The sequence below is a fragment of the Castor canadensis genome, chromosome 11 (genome assembly GCF_047511655.1).
Source record: "Castor canadensis chromosome 11, mCasCan1.hap1v2, whole genome shotgun sequence".
Classification (NCBI taxonomy): Eukaryota; Metazoa; Chordata; class Mammalia; order Rodentia; family Castoridae; genus Castor; species Castor canadensis.
Window position 1 is genome coordinate 8,863,733 of NC_133396.1, and position 13,331 is coordinate 8,877,063.

General features: G+C 41.8%; 1 long non-coding RNA gene across 5 annotated transcripts in view; it reads left to right on the forward strand.

Moving 5' to 3' along the window:
- LOC141413677 (uncharacterized) overlaps positions 1–13,331 on the forward strand; it is a 103,675-nt gene that overhangs the window by 34,110 nt on the left and 56,234 nt on the right. For all 5 annotated transcript variants that reach the window (XR_012438447.1, XR_012438444.1, XR_012438448.1 and 2 more), the window contains 2 exons: positions 809–899; positions 5,716–5,946. This is a non-coding gene — a long non-coding RNA (uncharacterized lncRNA). The remainder of the gene's footprint in view (positions 1–808; positions 900–5,715; positions 5,947–13,331) is intronic.

The following is a 13,331-nucleotide window of genomic DNA, read 5'->3' on the forward strand; positions in this document are numbered from 1 at the left end:
TTATACTTCTCCCCTTAGGGAAAATTGGAATAAATCAAGTTGCCTATAAAAGAAAAAAGCCAAGGGTGAGGCTCCCTGGGGGTGTGGTGTGAGGATTGTACTGGAAAAGGAAGGACACGATCCAAGCAAACACTGCCGTGCAAGTCTTCCAGCTGGATTCGGTTTCTAATGGTTTCTCTGGGCAGAGGGGAGATCCACTGTTAGATAAAAAGCCACTCATCACCCTCTGAGCAGCAGCTGGGCAGGTAGCCAGCCTGGGAGAACAATGATTTCCTCGCATTTAAATTTGATTATTAGTTCATATTTATTGGAAGCCTGCGATGCTTTTAGCCTCATAACCAACATGCAAGTGGAGATTGCCTAATGAGATTCATTTTGTCCTATTAGCTTTTCCCATTTTTCATCAACCAAGTCAGCGTCTCACTAGTTAAGGTAGTTGAGCCAGATCCCATGTGATCATCACATAGCTGCTAAAAGGTGCTTATTACCCCCCACCCTCCCATCCCAGCCCCAGGTCAAACTGTCCTGTGCATGATCCCATCCCCCAACCCCATGCCTTTCTGACTCTATATCAAAGAGATGAAATGGACAATTTGATTTTAAATGCCTGCAGGACAGGGGTTCCCATCTCTTCCTGTAAGAAAACCACTTTAATATATTATTTTACCCAGTTGTAGGGACAGAAGGAAAAAAAGAGAAGGTATCAAGATGGGGGCACATTTTTTTTCCTCTTTGTTCTTAGAACTTAATGCGTGATGCTATCTGTTGGATTAGTTGTTTTATGATTTGGCTCTCTCACCCCTCACAGGTTCCTTGTGACATCGACTGTATTATTAGCTCCATTTTACCAATTTGGAAACTGAGGCTGAGAAAGCTATGGGAAATGCCAAGGACTGGGAGTGAGTACATTTGTCTTCTTACCAAGGCCCTGGGAAGATGCACTCTGGTGACTGCTTCCATGGCTTTGGATCCTACTCAGAGCACAGTGTCCTAAGAATTCTAAAACCAAAAGAGAATGACTCAGTGGCATCTCTGTTGTCTCTCCAGGAAAAGAAGTCGGAACTGAATATAAAGCTCAGGTTGGGAGAAATATTTACAATTAGATGTCTTACACGTAGGACTTCTAGAAGTTTGAAGTATTCACTGAAGAATGCATGCTTATGGCTCAATTGGCTCCTGAGAACAAACTACAGCTCTCTTAGTTCCAAATTGTACTTTTTAGCAGTACATTAAAAAACCAACTTGTTACAGGGTAAACTCAACCTAGATTGAGGCTCCCAGTAACAGAGCAGCTTGTTCACCTGTTCCACAGCTGATGGGATATCTCAGGTTGAGAAATCTCCCCTGGTCAGCCCACATGGAGCCCCTGTCACAGCCCTCCTTGGGGATTATGTATCTTGGTGCTACCTGAGGTTGACTCTAGTGGGGAATTGTTTCACCTCAATTTTGCCCATTAGATGAGCTTTGTATGAAATGATTTGGATATGAGTAAGTGCTACAGGAGGGTTGCAAACGAGGCCAAGATTTTTGCAATGCATGGCTGTTTTTCCTCCTGGGGATACAGTGGGTTGTGGTTAATAGCCAGGTGCAGAGAAGTTTATAGAATGCCAAGAGCAGAGAGAGAGCTGATGGTAACAAATAGTATCCTCTGGGGTATTTCATGGGTGGCACATGGATGTCCCTAGCATGTTAAAGTAAAATGTAATTAAGTCAAGTTTGCAAATAAATTACCCTGGATTCAGAACAGACTTATCAGTTTAGGAGATCAAATAAACACATCACTAGGCTTAGTCCTGGGCATTCAGTGGGGTCTTATTAGAAGAGAAAATTAGGTTATGGTGAAGTGATTTCTTATTTTTTTTCAGAAGGGAGAGTAGATACTTAGGTTTAAGCAGTTGTGGCAAGATCTAGTGGAAATTATGGGTGCCCAGAGGGTCATTTCTAGGTGAGCCCTTCCAAAAGAGCACTTTAGTGCAATATGCAAGCATCAGTAGGTTGAAAATCAGAACATAAGGAAACCAGGCCCCAGATGCTCTGAGACTCTAGTGGTCTAGCAAAGAAGCACTTTCTCCCTTGGTAGGAGGGACTCCTACCCATATTCAGAATGACAGGCCTGATGGGACATACAGAGACATTTGTACTAATGGCCATTAACCTGGTCAAGTTCCAGAATGCTCTGTGGCCATTCCTGACCATGCACCTAGGTCTGTCACGTTGAACTCATATGCACATGGAAGCGCTGGTTCTTATGGACTATACTTAGCTCTGAATTTACTTAAATTCTGTCAAGACAGACCTAAGCCTTGTAAATTTTTGTTTCTGTACCTTACAGACTCTGATGCCTAGCCTTGATCCCTTCTTTATGCCATAGTATATTAGATTGTGAAGTTTCCTGGGAATTCCTCCTACCATACCTAATATGAGAGGCTACAAAGAATGAGTGTGGCATTGATTTTATTGACAACCTTAGAATTTCCTTCTAGACATAATATCCATCTTCTAAGTCCTACCTGGGTGGGGGACATTCTAGCAATCTTGGGTTGGTCACCAGTCATAGTATTAGTCCTAGTCAATGTAAGGAAAGTTACAGAGCTCCTTAGCGCTTGCTTTTCTTATTGAAAAAAAGAAGAGTGTTAGCATTTATCGCACCCTCGCCTGTACCAAGCACTCTGTGTTTGATATTTAATTCCTAGCACCACTTTGTGAGATTATACTGTGTATATTTGGTTTGACTTTTCAAATGCACTCTTTTCTGTGTCCCAGGAGGGACACGATACCAATAAGCTACATAGCTTTTGGTCTTTCAGTTGGGTTCAGCAGTGAGGGTAAAGGGAGGAAAGTGAGCAGAAGGTGATTCTCTCAGCTGAGCCTCACCTTGCAGGGTAAACTTGGATTCATTGCATCTCTCCATCAGAGCTCACAGTTGCTGTTAGGATGCATCATTCCGCACCTGAGTTCTTGACTTTCAGTCCTGGGCGATGACTGGCTCTGCTATTTGTAGCCCTGGGTCACTGCACTTACCTCTACTATTTTCCTACCCCTGCCATTCATTTGTAAGGAGTTCCTTTATCAAACTCTTCTTAAATTATCCAATTGGAGTATGCCACCTGTCCCTGTCAGAATGCTGATGGATACATGAGTCATTAGTGATATGGTCCCCATCTTACAGGCAAAGTTAGAGAGACAGGGCTTCTAGGCCCAGAGACCACACCCAATAAGAGGCAGAATAGGGATTCAAACTCAGTTTTGTTTGATCTGAGAGCTAATGATTGGTGCCTGCATTTCAGCACTTCTGCAAGTCTCCTTATTCTATTGGGAACTTTCCTGCCACACCCATGAAGTGGAATTGTATACATCTACCTGTCTCCTAATTCCATCATCTTTGGGTGTGAGTCTGTGTTGTGGAGATCTGGTCTGGGGTGCAGACCACACCATAGTGCGTTCTCAAAAGAACACTTGAGGAGTGACTGAGCCTGGCTTCATTGTCCCTGTGGCCCTCCCTCATCACTGGGGGATTATTCCTGTTGGGGGGTTGGGGAAGAAAGAAGGATTGCAAAAGAGCTCCCTAGTACCAGGGTCATTCCTGAGAGTGTAGAGTCACTTACTTCCAGGAGGCCCAGAGAGTTGACTCAAACCCCATCCTACACTTCTTTAGAGTTGGGTCCTAGATGATACAGGTGCAGGTGATCTGGGTTTTTACATCTATCACATGGTCCTTTCCACCAATGCCTTGCAACTAATAGGTATGACTTAGTTGGTTAACATACCTGACATGCAGTACATGTTCAACCCATAAATGAATGAATGAATGGGATAAGTGATCAAACTTTGAGAACACTGAGAGAACAAGGGACAATGCTTATGAAATCCCTTCTTCATCCTCGTTTAGAACACAGAGTAAGGTCGATACTGAGAGAGAAAATTACTGGAAAATGAAGAATGCTGGGAATACTTGCTAGGAGAGATCTTGATCAATAGTAGCTATTATGGTTGACCGTATAATATATCCCAGGCATCATGCTAAGGTTTAATCTTTACAACTCTGTGAAGAGTTCCATTTCACAGAAAGGGAAGTCAAAGCTCAATGAGAAAATTTATATTTCACCCAAATTTACCTTTCTCATCAGTGCAGCATTGGGATGAAAAGCCAGACCTACTCTAAGATCTCAGAACTGTGGTTAATTATCTAAAACCCTGGGTTGGATGCCTGGAATTTATGGACTGCTAATCCTATCTTGTGGGGTTGATCTAGATGCCACCCCAACATCCCGCCACACCTATAACCTCACCACCCAAGGAATGTCTCTCCCTGTGAGATTCCTTCTCGCCCAATTCCCCCTTCTCTGAGGTTTCTTTCTTGCCAGTTTCCTCTTCTCATTGTGAAATGGTTTTCTCTGTTGCTGCCTGTCCCAGCCCTTAGGCAGGAGGTACTGAAAGGGATTCACTAGTGTTTGCCCTGACCTGTGTGTCGCATCTCACATTGCACTGCACAGGGGGGGTGCTATGTTTCATCTTTATTAATTATTCCAATTTGACATTATGTGTGTTTTATGCTCTTTACTTCCGACCCACTTTGCCCCCATTCATTTGTATTTACCTTTTAAAGGAACTCTGGAAGGAAACATCTATTTTTCCTGCCAGATGTTAAAAGAAAAACACTCCCTCCATGAACACATCTCTGCCTCCAGGTTTTCCTTTTTCTCATATGCAGATGAATAGGAGAGGTGCCCAAATGCCAGCTCCTCATTTCAACAGCAGGGATGTTGTCTTTGGTTACAAGGACCTCTAACGTGACGTGATTCACATTTTAATGTGCACAGGAGCCCCCTGGGGTGGGGAGTCAGGTGAAAATACTGATTTTGATGGAGTAGGTATGGGGTAAAAACTGAGATTTTGCATTTCACAGCAAGAAGTCTAAACGTGACACTTTAAATAGGGTTCCAAAGTCTCCCCATCTCCCTACATTCTCATCTCTCTGTCTCTGATGTTCTGCTCTCATCCCAGGAAGTGTACTCTTGTCCCTGAACCTTTTCTGGGTTTCATCTCCCATGAATGCTGAGGCTCACTCAGTGCTCTCACCTTTTAGGGGTTCGGGTTGTGGTTTAGGTTGGAGTCTGTCTGCTAAGCCCTTCTGAGGATAACAGTTAGTTGTCACTGGCTGGGAGACAAAAGAAATGCATTTTTTGGAGCCAGTTTTCCCGAAACACTAATGGTACCTTTATCTCTGTGTAATTAAAGCTCTGACTGATGAATGCGTAATTACGCATAAGCTGAACTAAAATGATGCCTTAGTCTTTCATCTTTAGCTGACTTCATTTAGAGAGGTAACAGTCTCAGCGTGCTTTGCAGAATAGCTGCTCCAAGGTGTCTGAGGTGGGTGGAGTCACATGGGGGGCACCTCGCCAATCATTGTGATGTGTGAAGACTGGAGCTGTCTCTCTCTCCATGAATTAGTGACTTTTAATGGCCGAAGAAGCATTGAAAGGACTACACATGTGTCAGGATTTGCTAGACTTGATCCCATGGGTTCTGGTCCCAGTCCTGCCTTTGGATGCTGCTGCCTAAATGGGGTGACAGAGCTCTGTTTCATTTTCACCCATGTCCCTTTGAGAACCTGGACCCTAGCTATGCTAGTATCCTTGTCACCTGTGACCCTCCCCACCCAACCTCAGTTCTGAGCCAGGGCTGACTTCATGATTCTCTCCTCTTTGGCAGGTGCCTAAAGAAGAGTCCATGGTGCTAGGAAAGCTTCCAGACCTCAGAATACCCAAGCAAAAGGAGGCCTATGGGTGGTGGTAGAACACACATGTTCTAGATCCCGATGTGTCCAAACACCCTTCTTCCCTCATGTACTCTGCAGCAAACGACAATGGTGAACTGTCTGCGGATGAGATTTCTCCAGTGACAAATCATACTGCCGTCCTAGGACAGATTGAAGGAGACAAAGTAAGTACTGGCTTCGTTCATGGTCCAGCTGTTGCTTTAGGTATTCCTATTACAGAGGTGGGACGTTGTATATTCTCTGGGTGCTGGAGATCAACAGGAACTGATCAAGTCACTGCTGCTGAGGGTTCTCTTCTCCCTGACAGGTCTAAAATGCTGCTGTGGAGTCTAAGACCCTGTGAGATCCCAAGAGACTACTTTCCTAGTGGTTGGAATGAGCTCTCACCTGATCTCCACAAGCACAGAGTTGTTCACGTAGGGGGCAATTTGCTACGTAGAAAAATAAAACCAATAATGGGAGAAATATTCTGAGGGTAGCAAGGACCACATAGATGTCTTCTGGGTCACTGCCATCTGACATGTTCTGTGCTGTGCATTTTCACACATAGTTATTTATTTTTTTCAGAAGCCCTCCTGACTTCATTTGACACTCGAGGACACCAAAGCTTAGAGGAGTGGTATCCTCTAGTTTATATCATTGCTAATTCATCCATACAGGGCTCCCTGGTCCCATTAACGACTCAGATGCTTCTGTCCTCTTATACTGATTATCTGGCTTCTTTTATTTTTTCAGTTTGCACACAAGTTTTTTGAATGTACCTTCTTTCCTTTATAAGACATTCATGCTTCAATCCTCTGAAACTGGGCTTCCACTCTTAGCCCTCTAGTGACACTGTCACTCACAGGTCACCAATGACCTTCCTCTTTATTGCTAAGTTCAAGTTCTTCTGATTTTCTTTCCTTTCTGTCACATTGACTATTGATGGAAGGATACTGATTGACTTCTTCTTTCTCTCCTTCCTTCTTCTTTCTATCTCTGCTGCCTCTTTTTTCTTCTTATACTTAAAAAGTGAGTCCTTTATTCTATTGTTTGAGAAACTCATCTAGTGTTACAATTCCAGCTCTGAGCTTTATGCTATCACTATTTACCCTTGTATCTTAGACTTTGCATCTCACAAGCTGTAGGCACGCATACCCTGGTTGTATTTCTGTAGCTATTTGGTCATGACATACAATTCCACAAGTCAAAATTAAAGTCTGGGCCCCTCTTTGACATTTTGGGAACTTTTGATTTCTTTGCTTTTGTCATTGTACTATTTCTCTTCAAGGAGAAATCCCAATCACCATTTTTTTTTTTTAGTTATCATGTTATGTTATACTTGGGGGTACCTTGTGACATTTACAAAAGTTCTTACAATATTACAGAGTTGAATTCACCCCCTCCATCATTCTCTTTTATCCCCTCCTTCCTGGAATGGTTTCAACAGGTCTCATTTTTCCCTTTTCATACATGAGGGCGTAATATTTCCACTACACTCACCCTCCTACACCCTTTCCTTATACCCTCCCACTTCCCACTGTTTTACCTTCCTGTTCTCCATTTTTGAAGAAAGGCATTTTTGTTTGTTTAATATAGCTATACAGTGAGTTTCATTGGGACATTTCCATGTATGTATATGTATTATAACCCAAATTGGTTCATCCCTCTATTTTTCTCCTTTCTATCTTTCCCCTTCTTATGGTGATTTCAACAGGTTTAAAAATTCTATATTCATCCTTGTACAGAAAGTACATCAACCAGATTCACCTTCTTTTGGCTCATATACCTGTTGTTTTATTTTAAAAATAGGTTCTTTCCATATATCGTTTCATTTTATAGACACAGAAAAATATCAATTAATGACAGGCAAATACGTTTGTAGTATGCATTTGTCAAAAGCCACTGAAAAGTCTGGTGACTTCATAATGGTAGCCCCTATATAGAGGTTAAGCCCCTAATTCTAATCTGCTCTGTCCTCATCTGTATTCCAAGTCAATATTGACTTAGCATCCAAATCCTACAGCTTCCTTCTCTGATTGCTCAGTCCTGCCCTTCTGTGAAGCCCTGGACACCTCATGCCTGGTTTACTGGGAAAAAAAATTCTAGACATTATAGCCAGAGTACTCTTCTGGAAGTGCCACTCTCGTTATATTTATCTGCCCCCAAAGCCTACAAAATAAGTGACACATGCCTTGACTTGACTTGAGAAATTCTCCATGATTTCCAGATCCTTCCAACCTGTTTTCCCACTAATCACCTATAACTCTTGGCTCAAGTCAACTTAGAGTATGCGTTAATTAGGGTTAGGTTCAATTGCCAGTAACAGTGTAACCCCGAATAACAGTGACTTAAACTACATAGAAGCTTACTCCTCTTTCATTTCAAAGACCAAGTATAAGCAACCCAGGGCAGGAATGATGGCTGTGTTCCACCAGGAGCTCAGGGACCCAGGCTCCTTCTCTATTGTTGCTCTACTTTACGTGAACTCCATTTTCCAAATCACGTTACCAACTGACCATTTCAGATCAGCTATCAAATCCAAATTCCCCTCAGGAAGAGGGGAAAAGGAGTGAACACAGCCTTTTCTTTTTTTGGACATTTTCTGCAAGCCTCATATGGGCCTTCTACTTAGATTTTGTTGGTGAAAATTCAGTCACATGATCACACTTAGGTATGAAGGACAGTGGGAAATGTATTTTTTTTAACCATATGTAGTCATGTTTGTGTCTAGCTAAGACTCAGGGTTTTGTTGCTAAAGATTTTGGGAGTAATCAGTAATCCCTATTTCAGCGAACTCTTTCGTTTTTCTCATGGTCTGTGGATATTTTTTTCTGAACTGTGCTGCATACTTGTCTCTCTGACTTGTCCTATCTTCTACTCATTTAAATCCTGCTTGTAAGAAAAACAGAATCAAAGAGGTTAACTAAACACTGACTATGGAGTCATACAGAACCAGTTCAAATTCGTGCTTTTCTACCCATGACTTGCTGTGAGATTTTGAACTTAATTAAATATCTTTGGGCCTCGGTTTTCTCCTCTGTAAATGGGATAAACAGCTCCTGTTTCATGGTTATGCTAAGGATTAGACAGGGAGTCTAGATTGTGTGGATAGAGCCGTGTGTGGCATATTAACGTCCATGAAAAATGAAAGTGCTTTATATCACCGAAAGCAGAATATGTTTTTGCAAAATTTTCTCAAAATTTTCAAGTTCTTTTTCTTCCAGAGAATTTCCTATCCATTCTAGTTTAAGACAACCATTGCCTACTTTGAACTGTTATAATAATACAAATATGATTTGAGACATGATTAGAAAATTAATTCATGCTGCTGTAACTTTTTTTTTTGTAACTGAGCCTTCAGAAAAGTTGAAAGAATAGTGACTTTTCCTGAATCATTACTTTGATTATCTCTCTATGTACATATGCCCAGTTTTTTTCAGGTAGATGAAATAGCTCTTGAAGGCAATGACCTGTATTAAACAGGAAGTTTCCTTTGCTTTCTAGCCTTTGCTTTTCTTAGTCTCTTAGTACCCTCAAGGCTGCCAATAAAAAGGTTCATTTCACTTTTCCCTGACTTCTCCTGTCTTTGATGATTTCCATGGATGTCCAAATAGCTCAAGGCAGTAATATGAAGGATAAGAGTTTTAAGTCTTGTCAGAATTACCCACTACTGCTTTAAGGATGGTCTCCAGGTAGATATGCTTTCTCTCCCTTCTTTGTGAGCATTATACCTCCCAATGGTATTCTTAAAACACAGTTGCTAAATGAGTGAATGAGTGAGTAAAGGGATGCACGAACGGCTATAGAGACCCACCTTATGATGACTGGGAACTGGCTCTGATGGCCACACTTGGCCCTACATGAATCAAGGGCTCTAAACTATGGAGGGCAAAAAACAAGTCCACACAGAGGCAATGAATGATTCTGAAGATGCTTTGCCTATGTCTTCCCATTTTCTTTAGGGATGTGTAAATTAGCTAATTCTGATGCCATCTGGAAAATCTTCCCTTTAAGAGAATTATATTACTAAAATATTATATAAACTCTGGGGCTTTGCAGTGGTTTGATTAGAATTCATTGTTCTTTCATGGATAGTGTAGGAGCTTACACTGGCCTCCTGAAGGCAGTCACAGAGAGCCAGTCTCCTTCAGCTGCCTGGTCCCTGGCACGGTATGGTCATGTGTCTATTTTACAGTAGGTGGGAAGAGCTGTCTTTGAGGCTGTGGCAAAATCACTTCACAACTGCATACTTATAGATGATAAACCTACTGAGCTATCACGTGCTGTGTGTTGGTTGAATATACTATTTCCACTCTACACAAGACCTTCAAATGTTACTCCATTTTACAAATGAATAAACTGAAATGCAGAAAGTTTCACATGACTCCAAAGTACAGAGGCAAAATTTGAACCCAGGTTTGTTGAATACCAAAGCTTTTTCTTATTTTAAGTGGAAATTTCATTAATAAGAATGTGTTTTAGAAAACATAAATGTAGGCAAATTTTCTCCAGCAGGTCTGTAAGCAGGAAGTGAACGTGTAGTGATGTTACACTTCAGTAATAATCTGCTTATTATCTATCTCTCTCTCTCATCCTTGCTCTTCCAGGAAAGGAACTTGACATTCAATGTCCAGTAAAGTCTTATTGCTGATCTTTGTCTAGGTTCTTGAATTAACACAGCCATTTATTAATGTTTGTAAAATCACTTCTACTCTCTGAAACAGCCTCTTCACAAACATCACTGCCTGGCTTAAGATGCTAGTCACAATTTGGGTGCCAGAAGACCAGCTAGTCTAAGAAAAAGCAAAGTCTTGCTGACTCAGAAGCATCTTTCCTCTCTTTCTGGCCATATAGTATTACTTTATAGTTGGTAATATACATGCAGACCTATGACACACACACACACACACACACACACACACACACACACACACACAATAAACTAAAGAGATAGAGTGCACTCTATGCCTGGGCTACATCACCAAATAAAAAGGGTTTCACAGAAAGATCGCAGAGTGTGTTGTCTTTTGTCTTTCTTTCTTCTCCTCTTTTCCTCCTTGTTACTTACCACATCTCACCTGCCCCTCCTTCCCTGGCTCACAGCACTTGTGTCAAGGCTGAAAGCCTGGCTTTTCTCGGCAGGCTGAGTCTTTCAACATCCTTGTGTACAAGTGGTTAAGAGGCGACTGTGAAGAGCTGTGGGAAGGAGACTATTCCTGCATAAAAGGTCTTTGCTTGGGATTATCTGTACTTCATTTGCCCTAACCCCACTTGCTCCCTCAGCTGGGTTGGTCATTCCTGGGGCCCAGATGGGGTTGGGGCAGATGTAATGAGAGCAATAAGCCACAGCTCAACAGACCGAGTGGAAGATGGTTCCAGTGTGGAGGGTGACATTTGAACAAGTCCCTGTGAGAGTAGCCTGGCTTAGGAGAGGGTCGCCAATGCCTTTTATGAAAATTGCAAAGCAAGCACAAACTATTTGCTTGGCTTTGAGTTTGATGTCAACAAGTCCCAATGCACTAAAGCGTAGTGCCTAAGTCCTGTACAGGCAGCTCCCACCCACACCTCCTCTTCTTTAGCTCTTTCCATCTTCTACACTTGCTCATTTGAATTCTTAACTTATTTCTTACTCTCTTCTTCCAATTATTTCATTATTCCCACTGATGTTCAACTAAATGTAAACAACATTTACATACAAACAGTAAATGAAAATTTAACTTTTAAGAGACCTCGCATGTTATTTGTAATTCTCACTAATGACAAATGAGAAGTCACTGCTCCTTTTTTTTGAGATAGGGTCTCCTTCTGTGTAGCCCAGGCTAGCCTTGAACTCATGATCCTCCCGCCTCTGCCTCTCAAGTGCTGGGATTACAGATGTGTACCACCATGCACAGTCACTTTTTGATAACAAGGTTACATGTTGATGGAGGGAGCTCTTTCTTCCATGAAAAGGGTTTAGTCATAAGTACGTAATAGTGTTGGTTTCAAGTACGGAGCCAATTGCTGACATGTGGGAGGTGGGCAACAGAAGAGACTACTTGTCACCAATGACAAAGTTAAGGGTGTGCCCAGGACATCCTCTGATTGCAGAAGTCACCTTGCTTTAAAAGGCCACTAAAAGCAAATAGAATAATAGTTTTTAGCCGTGGCATACCAGCAGGATTACCTGGGGAGCTTGTTAAAAACTGTTTTGAGCTCTTGTTTTGTTTTGTAGAAACTCTCCTTGCACAGCCTGGCAGAGGAGTCACATGCACGGATTGGAGAAAGAAAGACAAGGGACTGGGAATTAGAAGGCTGGTAATCCAGCCACAAGGAATATGACCTCTTGGTAGCAAATAGAAGGGAAAAGAAAAGGATGGGGTAAATTTCTTTTCAAAACAGAAAAGACTTTATCTTAGTTGCTTATGGCCTATGGGAAGTAGAAAAGAAAGAGAAAAAAAATATCCATGCTTTCAAAACTAAGTGCCTGAGAGATTGGGAAAGAAGGGGTGGGGATCATTGACAGTGATTTTATGGGTTGAAATTGGGATATTGGGAGGGAAAACTGGTTTGAGAGATGATAACTTGGATATATTAGAATTCAGAGGAGTGTTAAGAGACTAATAAAAAAACCCGACAGGCAGCTGGAACATACAGGATGGAGCATAGATAAAAGTTTAAGACTTGACTTACACATATGGGAACCATCGTCCACAGGTCATAATTACAAGTCAGAATGAATGAGCTCTTCTAGGGCTGGAGAGAAGAAAACTTATATTACTAAATTAATACCGGTTACATTACTAATCTGAAAATGTGAAATCCAAAATGCCCCAAAATCTAGAACATGAGTGTCATATTAATACTCAAAAACTTTCAAGTTTGGGAACATTCTGGATTTCAGATTTGGGGGTGAGGGATGTTCAATTGCTAAAGTTTATGTAAATATTCCCAGGTCCAAAATCTAAAACACGTTGGTCCCAAGCATTTGAAATAAGGAATACTAAATCTATGCTCTTTACTTAAGATGTGAGTAGCTCATTGCTGAAATTAATTAATAGAGCCAAAAGGAGCTCTTGCTCTGAGTGCATGCATTACATCCAGTGTTGTCCACTGGAGAGAATGAGGGAGCATATTCTATAAGTGCTAAGACACACCCATGGACACAAAGGCCATGGGTACAAAGCCCTGTGGTACCAAGTGCCACTCCTCTGTGCCGACTTCCTCTTGGTACAAAGATGAGGCTTGAATGTCTAACTTCCTCCTCCGTGCAGGACATCTTGCTCATCAGCTTCCTACTTTTATACTGTTACTGTAAATAGACAGCTCTCATTTCTGGCACCTTCCCCCAAATCCTGGGATTTGTTGTCTTCACTTGGAGAGTGTCAACGGGTGTCTTTGGCTCATCGCACTGTTCACAGAACCTTTTTATTTCTGTAGGCTGCATGAGCCCTCCAGTCTCTGTTTGTATTCTAAATGGAAGGACTTCAGGGTAGAAAAACTGTGAAGGTGTCCTGTGACCAGAGATCAGTGACTTCATTTCTCTCTATTCCAGTTTCTCCATCTTTGCATAAGAGAGGTCAAAGGA